The sequence below is a fragment of the Triticum aestivum genome, chromosome 7B (genome assembly GCF_018294505.1).
Source record: "Triticum aestivum cultivar Chinese Spring chromosome 7B, IWGSC CS RefSeq v2.1, whole genome shotgun sequence".
Classification (NCBI taxonomy): Eukaryota; Viridiplantae; Streptophyta; class Magnoliopsida; order Poales; family Poaceae; genus Triticum; species Triticum aestivum.
In genome coordinates, this window is record NC_057813.1 from 385,836,344 (window position 1) to 385,848,953 (window position 12,610).

Genomic DNA, 12,610 nt, shown 5'->3' on the forward strand with positions numbered 1-12,610 from the left:
CTCCTCCAGGAACTCCGTCGACCACCAGCACGCGCCATAGTTGTGTACTGCGACAATATCTCCGCGACGTATCTCTCCTCCAACCCCGTCCAGCACCAACGTACTAAACATGTGGAATTTGATCTTCATTTCGTCCAGGATCGGGTCGCTCTCGGTGAGGCTCGTGTTCTTCATGTTCCGGCGGGATCTCAGTTTGCCGATGTGTTCACGAAAGAACTGCCCAGCGTCATCTTCGAGGACTTCAGAACCAGTCTGAACATCCATCCAGGAGGAGTCCCGACTGCGGGGGGGGGGGGGGGGGTGTCAAATGTGACCGTCCTTCACCTGTACTATTATGTAACCGTTGTACTTGTTGTAAGGGCATGTACAATGGTGCTATCTTAGGAGTACCATGTAGGATAAATGATGAGTTGGAGGAGAGAGAACTCATAAAAAAGGCTTGTCTTCTCTTATTTAAGATAAGACAAGAGATGATCTCTTAGCACAATTTGTCTTATCATGTTTTAAAGAATGACTAGTTATTGAAGATAAAGTTAAAATATAACCCATTGGAGGTATACTTTTCTGCCATCTTTAAATTACATGCAAGGCTGTCTTATCAATTATTGTACATGCCCTAATCCTCTCCTAGTATTTAGGATCTAAACCAACTCTCCACGATGGCCTGCGTGCCTCAAGACTCGGGAGACGTTGGGAACACTCGTATATCTGTACCTGTACCCCTCTGATGAATGCATTGCAGTGTAGTGCGGCAAACCCACTTGTCTAACTATGAATATCCCCAGAACCACGCACCGCTTAAAGCACCGGCAACCTGGCGTCCTCAGATCGTATCACATCGACAGCCTGCGTCACCGACGGCCGCCGCGCTGGATCGTGCTGCGCGCACCAAAGCCCTGTCACGAGCAGACGCTCCATCTGCAGCCCGTCGAAGACGCCGTCGAGCCTACTGTCCGCCGCGTCAAGGATCTGGTTCCGGCAGTACATCTCCCGGACCGACGCCAGCAGCGCCGCCGAGGCGTGGCCTGGCCCCCTCGACGCCGGCCGCCTGCCGCAGGCGATCTCGAGGAGCATGACGCCGAAGCTGTACACGTCGGACTCAGCGCTCGGCCTGCGGCCGTTGACGAACTCCGGGTCAATGTACCCGACGGTGCCTGCCACGACCTGCGTCGTCTGCGGCTCAGCGCCGTGGTCGACGAGCCTCGCCAGCCCGAAGTCGCCGAGCTTGGCGTTGCGCGACGCGCCGAGCATCACGTTTGCAGGCTTGATGTCCCCGTGCACCACGCACTGCTCGCACTCTGTGCGGAGGTACCGCAACGCGGAGCCCAGCCCCAGCGCGATCTTGTACCTACAGCGTGGACATCGATCAACCTTAACTTTCCAGGTGAGACTAAGCCAAGTGACTGTTCGTTGCAAAAGAAAAGAATCATTTACCTCTCAGACCAAGTTATCGTCCGGTCAGGGTTATAGAGGTGCGTGTCGAGGCTGCCTCCGGGCATGAGCTCGTAGACAGGCGCCAGTTCTCTCCGGCGACCGCACCAGCTGACGAGGTGGACGATGTTGCGGTGCCTCAGCTGGCTCATTATGGTGACCTCTGCCTGAAACTCCTTCAGGCGGCCCTGCACAGATTGATCCTCTGAGAGCATCTTGATGGCCACATGACGGTCGTGACCAGTCAAGTAGCCTCTGTACACCGGACCGAATCCCCCTCTCCCAATCTTCCTCTCCTCTACGAAGTTGTCCGTCGCGGCGGCGAGCTCGCTGTACCTGAACTCCCTAGGTCCAATGCTCGCCTCAGCTCAGGTTCTCTTATCATGTGCTCGACGTCTTCCAGTTCGACAGGCCTAGCAGTGCTCTGCCGCGGCCTCTTGCTACGCATGCAGCAGAGCAGCACGGCTGCCACGGCGCAGGTCAATTCAACCCTATCAAGGCCGAAGCCGCAACAGCTGCTTGCTCCAACTACGACGATACGGCCTTCCCGCGGGCTGCAACGTGCAGTTTCCTCGTCGCTCTCCGGCCATATGTACCGGACAACAATCTTCGCGCCCTAGGTTCGTAGGGGAGCCTGTGATATTGCTGTCGACTGGGTACTCTTCCACTTCGTCGTGTGGTACGTGTGATATACCATCTAGTAAGTAAAATGAAGCTCCTCGTGTGATTCTGCAACCTGTGAGGTTGTGAAATCCCACACCTCCCAATGAACCAGCAGAGAAAGCAAATGATTTTTGCTGTTCTTGTAAGAACACAAAAAAGACAGGATCGCATAATTCGGTGGTGTTAATCCCAAGGAACTTATCACGGTGGTGATAGGATCCGCTGCAATTGAAGGATAATTCAGCAGCGTGAGGAGCAAGGTAGGAAACACGGGGCAGAGGAGCAGACGATAGGTTCTTGCTCGGCGAAAAACTCGTCCCCGTGCCCTCCGTAGATCTCACGCCGATGGCGATGAGCTTGCTGCTGTGATCCTTAGTCTCCGGGCTGAAGCAGGCAAGGCGGTGGCCCGTGTACCAGTACCAGTCGGCGGTGGAATTCTGGGACAGGAGGAAGCCGAGGTTCTGCCCGTGGCCATGGGGCACTCTCTTCGCGTACGACACCCGGGCGGTGCTGTTAGCTCTGCTTCTGCCAGGTCTCGCACTCGCAGTCGCAGTGATGGATGTAGGCTCGGGGAAGATGAGGATTGCAGTGGGGTGCGAGAAGTCGAAGGGCAGCGAGACAGCGGAATTGGCATGGATTGATGAAGTGGAACAGAAGTAGAAGCAGAAGAACAGGAACAGGGCAAGGAGACAGGAGCTCCTCGCTCTGGCCATCATCGCTTGTGCTTGTGTGAGATCTAAAATGAGAGTTGAGACTAGTGGATTATAGAGCCGGCCGGGTGGATTTTTCGAGCATACGACAGCCGGCCGAGTGTTAACCACTAGGTCCTCGGTCAACTTGTTAGAATAGACTGGAATCTTATAAATGATCTGGTCAAAAAATGCTACTCGTACGCACAGCTTCTACGTGCACCTTAGAGCATCTACAATCAGAGCCCTAGTATTTTTTCGAAAAGGGGCGCTTTATTACTTAAAAGGTTTAAGCAAGAGTTGTAGTATTACCCTCAACCATTCAATTGGCTTGTCCGGTCATTGAACTCCATTAGCTACTTCATTTGGTGATTCAGTAGTGGCGGATGCGACGGTGCCTGGAACTTCTGCCAGAACGCCTTCTCCGTGGCATGGCCCTCCTAAGCACCAAAGTAGCGTTCGGCGTTGGAAACACTCCTAGGCAGATCAACAAAGGCGTCTGCGGATCACCAGAGTTGATTAAGCTTGGCGAACCTCTTGCAGCCAAAAATACACTAAAGTAAGAACGGCTTACCAGCAGCGATCTGCCTCACTTGCTGGAGCACTTCGCGATCTGCTCGGGCCTGAATCTGGGCCTCAGCGTTTGCCGAGCTCAACTTCTGGAGCTCGGCGGTCACCTTCTTTTGCTCCTCCTGGGGTGTCGCGTTCTAGGTACACGCCCTTCAGGATTTCCTCGATCTCGAGGACCCGAGCCTAGTCCTTGCTACGGGATGCCTTCTCTCCGGTCAGCTCCTTCTTGACCTTCGCAGCCGCAGCCTTCTGCTACTCGGCCTCCCACCGAGCCTTTTGTAGCTCGGCATTCAGGGCTTCAAGCTTCGTAGTTGCAGCTGCCATAAAAACAGCTCGACATTAGCAATAAAGCTAAAAGAAACACAAGGTAACTTTAGCCGAGCGTCAGCTTTCGGCTTACCTTGGGTCCGTTCGACCTGCTTTTGCAACAGATCGAGGTCGTCTTCGGACCGCTTTAACTTCCGATTCATCTCCGCTACCTCTTCGGAGATGGAGTTCGGAGCCGAAGACGAGGCATGCATATATATTAAATTATTAGCATCCAGACAGTAGTTTCGATCCTCTGTTCGACTTTTTCAAAGCCAACTAGAGTCTCGGGGGCTACTGTGTAACACCCCCAGTGTTGTGCTACAGTAATCTCTGTTAATGGCACCATGTCATCATTGTTACTGTTGCTAATCTCACGTTGATTCAAAACCAATTCAAATTGAATTTTAAAATAAAGTCAAATAAAATATTCCTCCAAACAGTAAAACAAAAATGTTCGCTGGGTTGAAAATATCCACTGACTAAATGTCATGAATGATTCAACATCATTTGAGATAACTAATTTCCCCTGGGAATTAAAGCATTTCCAAATCAGCATTTTTTAAATGCTTTTCCAATTGTGAAATATCCAAATCATTTCAAACTCCTCCCAAACTTTTTGTGGCAGGTGCCAAATATTGTAATGTATTTATTTGGCCAAGTCCCACATTTTTCAGAACTCCTTTTGGCAGCTCAAATATTGCATAGCATTTTTTTTTGTAAAAGGAAAAGAGCCAAAGAAAGAAAAATGGGAGAGATAGAGAAAAGGCCCCTGACCCCCTGGTCCTAACCCTCCAGGCTAAGCCCAACAGGCCATGTGGCCCACTACCCCTCCCCTGTCGTCTCCCACCTCCCACTGTTTGACCGACCGGGCGCCTCGGCGCCACCCGACCACCTCGCCGACCTCACCGGGAGAGGATAAGGGCGACGCCTCGGGCTCCCCTTCCACTTGCTCTGCCACCCCACTCGCGCCAGTCCTTTCCCCTCGCCCGCTTCGTCTCTCCCTCGCACCCCAGATCCCCTCCCCATCGCATCCGAACGCCATGGCCGCCGTCGCCCTCGTGGCCACCGGCCACCACGCGCGTCTTCGCCATGACGTAGCTCCTCGCCATCATCCGCTACGCCCCCTGGTGCCATCCGCAAGAGCTCGGAGGCGCTAGAGCGCCATCACGACCGCCTTCTTCAACCTCCGTCCGCCTCGGCCCGCCGCACACCGACGCCGTCTCCGGCCACCTCGACTCTTCCTCGGGCCTTCCCAGCAACGGAAGTGACCGCCGGACCTCCCCCCCTTTCTTTCTCTTCCCTGCTTCTGCCACTACCTGTAGCTGGTTCCCCCGTCATGCCCGAGCTTGTCGCCGTCGTGGGGTTCACCGCCGTAGCCACGGCTCGCGGTGCTCGTAGCCGGCCACCCCGTCATGCTCAGCACGCTCCCAGAGGCGGGGCAAGCCTTCTGGCTCGCCTCGCCGTGCCCCTAGCAATGTCCCCGCTGTGCACCCGAGCGCCGTCGCTGCTCGTACTCGCCGCCATCGCTGCAGGCGCACTCCGGCCAAGCCACCACCGCAGTCGGATGCGCGCGAGCCCTGCGGTGCCGTAGGTTCAAACCGCGGCCGAAACGGGCCCCTGAGGTCGTTTTCCGGCCAACTCCGGCGAGGAGCCGCCGCGAGAGGGTCGCCAGAGCGACTCCAGCGTCGCCTGCTGACCTGTCCGCCACACGACCCTCCTTGTGTCGCTGCCAATGGGCCCCACGGGCCCCGTTGACTGGGTTGACCCAGTCAACATGCTGACTGGGCAGCCCAGTGTCATTGACATGCGGGCCCCAGAGTTATTCTGTTAATTAAAATGTTTATATAACTAAAGTTAATTAGTTAATCTAATTAGCCACTGACATGTGGGGCCCAACTGCTAATTACCCCCTGTTCTTTTAAAATAACCCACTGTTAGCCCCCTCTCTATGACATGTGGGACCCACTGGTCAGCTTTGACCAGTCAACCGGACTGTTGACTGCTGACATCACACCTATGTCATGCTGATCTCATATTTCCTTTTTTGCTAATTTAAATAATTCTAGAAATGGCTTTAATCTTTGAAAATTCATAGAAATTAAACCGTAACTCCGATGAAAATGTTTTCTATATGAAAGTTGCTCAGAAAAATCCAACGAATCCGAATATGCGGTCCGTTCATCTGTCACATGCCTCTAGCATGCTGAACATGGAACTTTTCCCCTCCGGTCATATGTGTGACACAGGTCCGGAACCGGGAATACATTCCCGGTTGTTTTCCCCCTGCACCTATATCGTGTAGCCATACGTTAAGTCACACCCGGCAACATATTGCCATGTTACGCTTTGTGATGTTATGTTTGCTTTATATTTACTGTTTCTTCCCCCTCTTCTCTCAGGTAGACCCCGAGACCAATGCTGCCCCTATGATCGACTACGTCGACAACGACTCCTCCTTGCCAGAGCAACCAGGCAAGCCCCCCCTTTGATCATCCCGATATCGCCCATTCCATTCTCTCATGCTTGCGTTAGATTTTGCTACTGTTATTGTTTGCTCCTATTCTGATGCATAGCCTACTTTTGTATCTACTGTTGTACCTTACCTGCTTATCCTAAACTGCTTAGTATAGGTTGGTTAGCGATCCATCAGTGACCCCCACTTTGTCCCGACTACCCCGCTGGATTATCAGAAGACCCGATCAACGGGATCGAAGACCAGGCCCCGGCACCGCACATCACTTTCCCCTTAGTTGCTCGACAATACTGGGTTACTATCGAGTACCGAGGGTGAGACCTCATCAGTACTTCTGATGTTAACCCAGTAGTGTAGTTATTCGGTCGTGGTCATCGAGGGTGATTTCCTCTTTAACCACTTCTGATACGACTCTGTCGTGCAACCCCTCAAGTGTGGACCTCGAGGGTGAATCCTCTTACGTTCACCTTGATGACTACATCGAGTGGAATTCACCGGGGGTGATTCCTCGGGCTTTCCCCTTGATGTTTAGACACACAATTACTATGGTTACTATGACTTTACACTGAGCCATGTTACTAAAGATGGGTCGACCCTGAGGGGTACCCGCCCGAGCTTAATTGTGAGTGATGTGGAGTCGGGTTGACCTGGAGGGTGCCCGCGAGATAATTACGAGGCGTGGCTGGGCATTCCTAGCCCTTGTCGCAAGTCCTCGAGATGGGGCAACGGGGTCACATCTTTCGTGAGTCTCTGCTTGTTACCGCGCGTTCCTAATCCACTACAATTTGGATATTTGATCCGAGGGGCCTCTGGCCTAATAGCACTAACCATCACGTGGGCATAGTATGGGCGTTCTGCGTCGTATACATCAGCAGAAGCTTAATAGACGTCAGCGACTAAGCAGCGCATGCCGGGTTGGACTGCGTAAGCGCCTGCCTTGTTGAAGGAGGTAGCTAGGTCTGCTCACCGGCCGCCCACGCAACGTGCAGGAGTTCCCGGGGAGATGGCCCATGACCCCTGGGGGCATAGGTTTAGTCCGGCGTGCTGGCCTCTCTATTAAGCCTAGGTCGGGTTGCGGCGTATTGTTTGGCCGAGGCCGGGCATGACCCAGGAAAGTGTGTCCGGCCGGAGTTAATCAAGCGTGGTGGGTAAGTTGGTGCACCCCTGCAAGGAAGAAAACATCTATCGATAGCCTGTCCTACGGTAACGGACACTCGGAGTTGTATCCCGATCGATACAACTAGAACTGGATACTTGTGATGAGAATTGGATGGTGATGAGAATTGGATTGTGATGATAATTGGATAGTACGGCTCTGGGATTTCTTTCTCGCAGGGAGTCGAGAAGGGATCTCTGGCCGAGGTTGATAACACTACTACTACTTTACTTTATGCTACTCTACTCCCTCCTGTTTGCTGCAAGATGGTGGTTTCCAGAAGATGCTAGTCTTTGATAGGACTAGGCCTTCTCTCTATTCTGGCATTTCTGCAGTCCAGTCCACATATACAGCCTTCCTTTGATAATGTTGCATCTGTAGTGTAGATCCTTGCTTGCGAGTACTTTGGATGAGTACTCATGGTTGCTTTGCTCCCTCTTTTTCCCCTTTTCCATTCTTCTCAGATGACGCAACCAGATGACGGAGTCCAGGAGCCAGATGACACCTTTGACGACTGCTACTACCCCGAGGGTGCCTACTACCACGTGACGGAGACCGCGGATGACCAGGAGTAGTTAGGAGGCTCCCAGGCAGGAGGCCTTGCCTTTTCGGTCGATGTTGCTTTTGTGCTAGCCTTCTTAAGGCAAACTTGTTTAACTTATGTCTGTACTCAGATATTGTTGCTTCCGCTGACTCGTTTGTATTTGAGCTGATGTATTCGAGCCCTCGAGGCCCTTGGCTTGTAATATAAAGCTTGATTTATTTTAATTTGTGTCTAGAGTTGTGTTGTGATATCTTCCCGTGAGTCCTTGATCTTGATCGTACACATTTGCGTGTATGATTAGTGTACGATTGAATCGAGGGCGTCACATACTGCATCTTTGCTTTTGTAAATATCCAATTTGACCCCCAACTTGGGGCTCGGGGGCTACTACCCGCTACACATTTACGTGTGCTATTTGCAGTTTTTTAGTCTTCGGACAAGTGTTGTTGTCATCCATGTCCGGAGAGGGCTACTGGATAGAAGTAGCGTCAGACTAAGCTATAGACGACAAAAAGGTAGGGATGTATAAAACATACCTCAAAACCACTAAAGAGGCCCTTGAAGACCTCATGCATTCTGGCCTCTACGAATCAGAAGCCGCTCAACGCAGTGGCAATGAGAGCACGGTGTTCTTCTGCGATGGAGGAGCCTGTTAAAGCCACCTCCATCTCCTTGGGCCACCCCTTATAGACCTGCCCTGGGGCAGGAGGGATGGGCGGAGATACCTCGGGTCCCCCACAGTAGTAGTGGGGACAGAGGCCTCCGACTGCTGCGATAGCACTGGAGTTGCTTCAGCCTCAGGCTCCGCATGGCCCGGATCGCCCTTAGGGACCTCGGGGGACTGCTTCCCCTTGGTCCTGAGTGGACGAGGTCTCAACCTCGGCTGTAGGGACATTGATACCGGCCCTCAGTGTATCAACTAAGGGGGTCGGGTTCGATGTCGCCTCCCCTAGCTCTTCGAGAACAGGGGGAGTCGCGACATCCTTCGCGGTACCGTTTTCCACTATGAAAGGCGAAGGAAGCTCGTCAGAGATGTTGTCACTGATGTGGAGGCGCTGCGGACTGAGAATAGAGGATGTGCGTCACAAGTTATGAACGAAATAGGCAACCAAGTTGATTCAGATTATTAAAATATACCTCTGAGGTACCGGTTTTGTCTGCCTCAGCTAGAAGGTCACCATCTGACTCGTCGAGGAGCGTGACCTTTGTCGGCGAGGCCTGCTGGCCGACAGGATTGGTTGAGGCCTTGTGCAGCCATTTGCGGCCTCGGGGTTGCGCCCCCTCCTCAGCGTCTTTGGACGCCACTCTCTTTCCTTTTGGCCATGTCCTCCTCGTCCTATAATATGCAAGGGATGATGAAAATGATTCCCGAGCTCTTCACGATGCTGAAATTGACGGAGGTAGAAATCAAGAAGGAGCATCAAGTGTTGATGGTTAACAAGACCACTAGTTTCAAGAAAAGGGGCAAGGGAAAGAAAGGGAACTTCAAGAAGAATGGCAAGCAAGTTGCCGCTCCCGTGAATAAGCCTAAAGTTGGACCCAAACCTGAAACTGAGTGCTTCTACTGCAAAGGAAATGGTCACTGAAAGCGGAACTGCCCCAAATACTTGGTGGATAAGAAGGATGACAAAGTGAACAAAGGTATATTTGATATACATGTTATTGATGTGTATGATGACCCACAAGTATAGGGGATCTATCGCAGTCCTTTCGATAAGTAAGAGTGTCAAACCCAACAAGGAGCAGAAGGAAATGACAAGCGGTTTTCAGCAAGGTATTCTTCACAAGCACTGAAATTATCGGTAACAAATAGTTTTGTGATAAGACAATTCGTAACAGGTAACAAGTAACAAGTGTAACAAAGGTACAGCAAGGTGGCCATATCCTTTTTGTATCAAAGGGCAAGCCTGGACGAACTCTTATATAAAGCAAAGTGCTCCCGAGGACACATGGGAATTACTGTCAAGTTAGTTTTCACCATGCTCATATGATTCGCGTTCGTTACTTTGATAATTTGATATGTGGGTGGACCGGTGCTTGGATGTTTTCCTTACCTGGAAAATCCTCCCACTTATCATTAACCCATCTCGCAAGCATCTGCAACTATGAAAGAAGAATTAAGATAAATCTAACCATAGCATGATACAGATGGATCCAAATCAGCCCCTTACGAAGCAACACATAAACTAGGGTTTAAGCTTCTGTCACTCTAGCAACCCATCATCTACTTATTACTTCCCAATGCCTTACCCTAGGACCAAATCATGGTGAAGTATCATGTAGTCGATGTTCACATAACACCACTAGAGGAAAGACAGCATACATCTCATCAAAATATCGAACGAATGCCAAATTCACATGATTACTTATAACAAGACTTCTCCCATGTGCTCAGGAACAAACATAACTAATCACAAAGCATATTCATGTTCATAATCATAGGGGTAGTAAATATCATTAAGGATCTGAACATATGATGTTCCACCGAATAAACCAACTAACATCAACTACAAGGAGTAATCAACACTACTAGCAACCCACAGGTACCAATCTGAGGTTTTAAGACAAATATCGGATATAAGAGATGAACTAGGGTTTGATAGGAGGTGGTGCTGGTGAAGATGTTGATGGAGATTGACCCCCTCTCGATGAGAGGATCGTTGGTGATGACAATGGCTTCGGTTTCCCCCTCCCGGAGGAAGTTTCCTCGGCAAAACAGCTCCGCCGGAGCCCTAGATTGCTTCTGCCCAGGTTTCGCCTCGAGACAGCGGTGCTTCGTCCCGAAAGCTTCCTTCTGATATTTTCCAGGTCAAAACCCTCCATATAGCAGAAGATGGGCACCGGAGGCCTTCCAGGGGGCCCACAAGCCCTAGGGGCGCGCCGAGGGGGTAGGGTTGCCCCCAGGCTTGTGGCCACCTGGTGGGTCCCCTCTGGTATTTTATTCGCCCAATATTATTTATATATTCCAAAATAATTCTCTGTAATTTTTCAGGACTTTTGGAGTTGTGCAATATAGGTCCCTCAGATTTTCTCCTTTGCAGTCCATAATTCTAGCTGTCGGCATTGTCCCTCTTTGTGTAAACCTTGTAAAATAAGGGAGAAGAGGCATAAGTATTGTACCATAATGTGTAATAACAACCCATAATGCAATAAATATCAATATAAAAGCATGATGCAAAATGGACGTATCAACTCCCCCAAGCTTAGACCTCGCTTGTCCTCAAGCGGAAACCGGAATCGATAATCATGTCCACATGTTTAGAGATAGAGATGTCGATAAAATAAAACACGGATATGAGGGAATCATGATCATCTCTAGAACAACAACATATATTGTCATATAGTTTCTTATGCTAAAGTAACAATTCGTTCACAAGGTAAAGTATGAATCAGAAACTTTATTCAAGACTAACAAACTATGATCTCAGTCATTAAAGCAATTGCAATTTATCATAATATTGTAAAGAGTCAATGTAAGAGCTTTTGTACAGCAAGTTCACATACTCAACCATCTTTTAGTCTTTCACAATTGCTAACACTCACGCGATACTTATGAGATCAAAGCCTCAGTCGGACAAAGAGAAAGATAGGGGCTTATAGCTTCGCCTCCCAACCTTTTACCTCAAGGGTAATGTCAACAATAATACTTTATGATAACCTACATCCGAGCGGACATATATATATTTGGATCTTCCCCAACATATAGTGCTTGCCAAAAAGAAAAAGTGTAAAAAGGATAGGTGAGGATCACCATGCACTACAAAAAAATACACTTCCGTGATGATACATGTTTGTTGCAGTAGGTCACGTTTTCTGTCATGAATGTACATCCATGACGATTTTATGACAGAATCAAGATAGTCATACCTGTACTGTCGTAGAAGTGTTCCATGACATTACCAAAATTATGCACGGAAGTGTCCACTTCCATGCCGATAAATCGCGCATCATAGAAGTGCTTTCGTCAAGGGTGACCGACACGTGGCATCCACCGTAACGACTCGCCGTTAAGCTATTGGGTCCAGTTTTGGATCCGATAACCCATTAACAGCCCCGACCAATGGGGATTTTCCACGTGTAAAAATCATCATTGGCTGGAGGAAACACGTGTCAGGTCACGGTTGGGACAGATCCATCCACTCATTGGACCGAAGGCACCTATGATGCATGGACACGTGGCACAACCCAACAGAGGCCAATTCCCGTGAAAAGGCTGGCCCGTTTGAATTGGTCAAAAGATGGCGGGCCAGCCCACGGAAAGCCTTTTAATGGCCTGTTCACATATAACCCATTTACAGCCCGCTAACCCAGGGCCCGTTACGACCTATCTGAATTAGGCCCAGTAGCATAATCTGGGCCGTCCAATATGATTCTAGCCTGTTTTAACTGCTGGCCCATGTATGGCCCATGACGTCTTCCGACCCATATGAGGCCCTTTGTAACTCTTGGCCCATTAACGACCCGTGGTGAAACTGGCCCGTAATGAATAGTGTATCACTTTATACCCATTAACGGCCCATTATTCCATTGGGCTGTTTCCAACCCATGTTATCTTTCGGCCTTCTCAGGGCCCATTTATTCTTGGGCTCATTTCCAGCATTCGGTTACTTACGGCTCGTTACTGTCATTTTCTGCTTGTGGGCCAAATCCAGCCCGTGGTTATAGTCGGCCCGTTTGTGGCCCATTAATACATTGGGCCATTTTCATACCGTCATCAAATGCCTATTAACGACGGCCCGATATGGTCGGCCCATGAACGGACGATTCCAACTCCA

General features: G+C 50.2%; 1 pseudogene; it reads right to left on the minus strand.

Moving 5' to 3' along the window:
* Window positions 1–765: 765 nt before the first annotated feature.
* On the minus strand, window positions 766–3,600 carry LOC123157981 (probable kinase CHARK; annotated as a pseudogene).
* Between the last annotated feature and the right edge of the window lie 9,010 nt (window positions 3,601–12,610).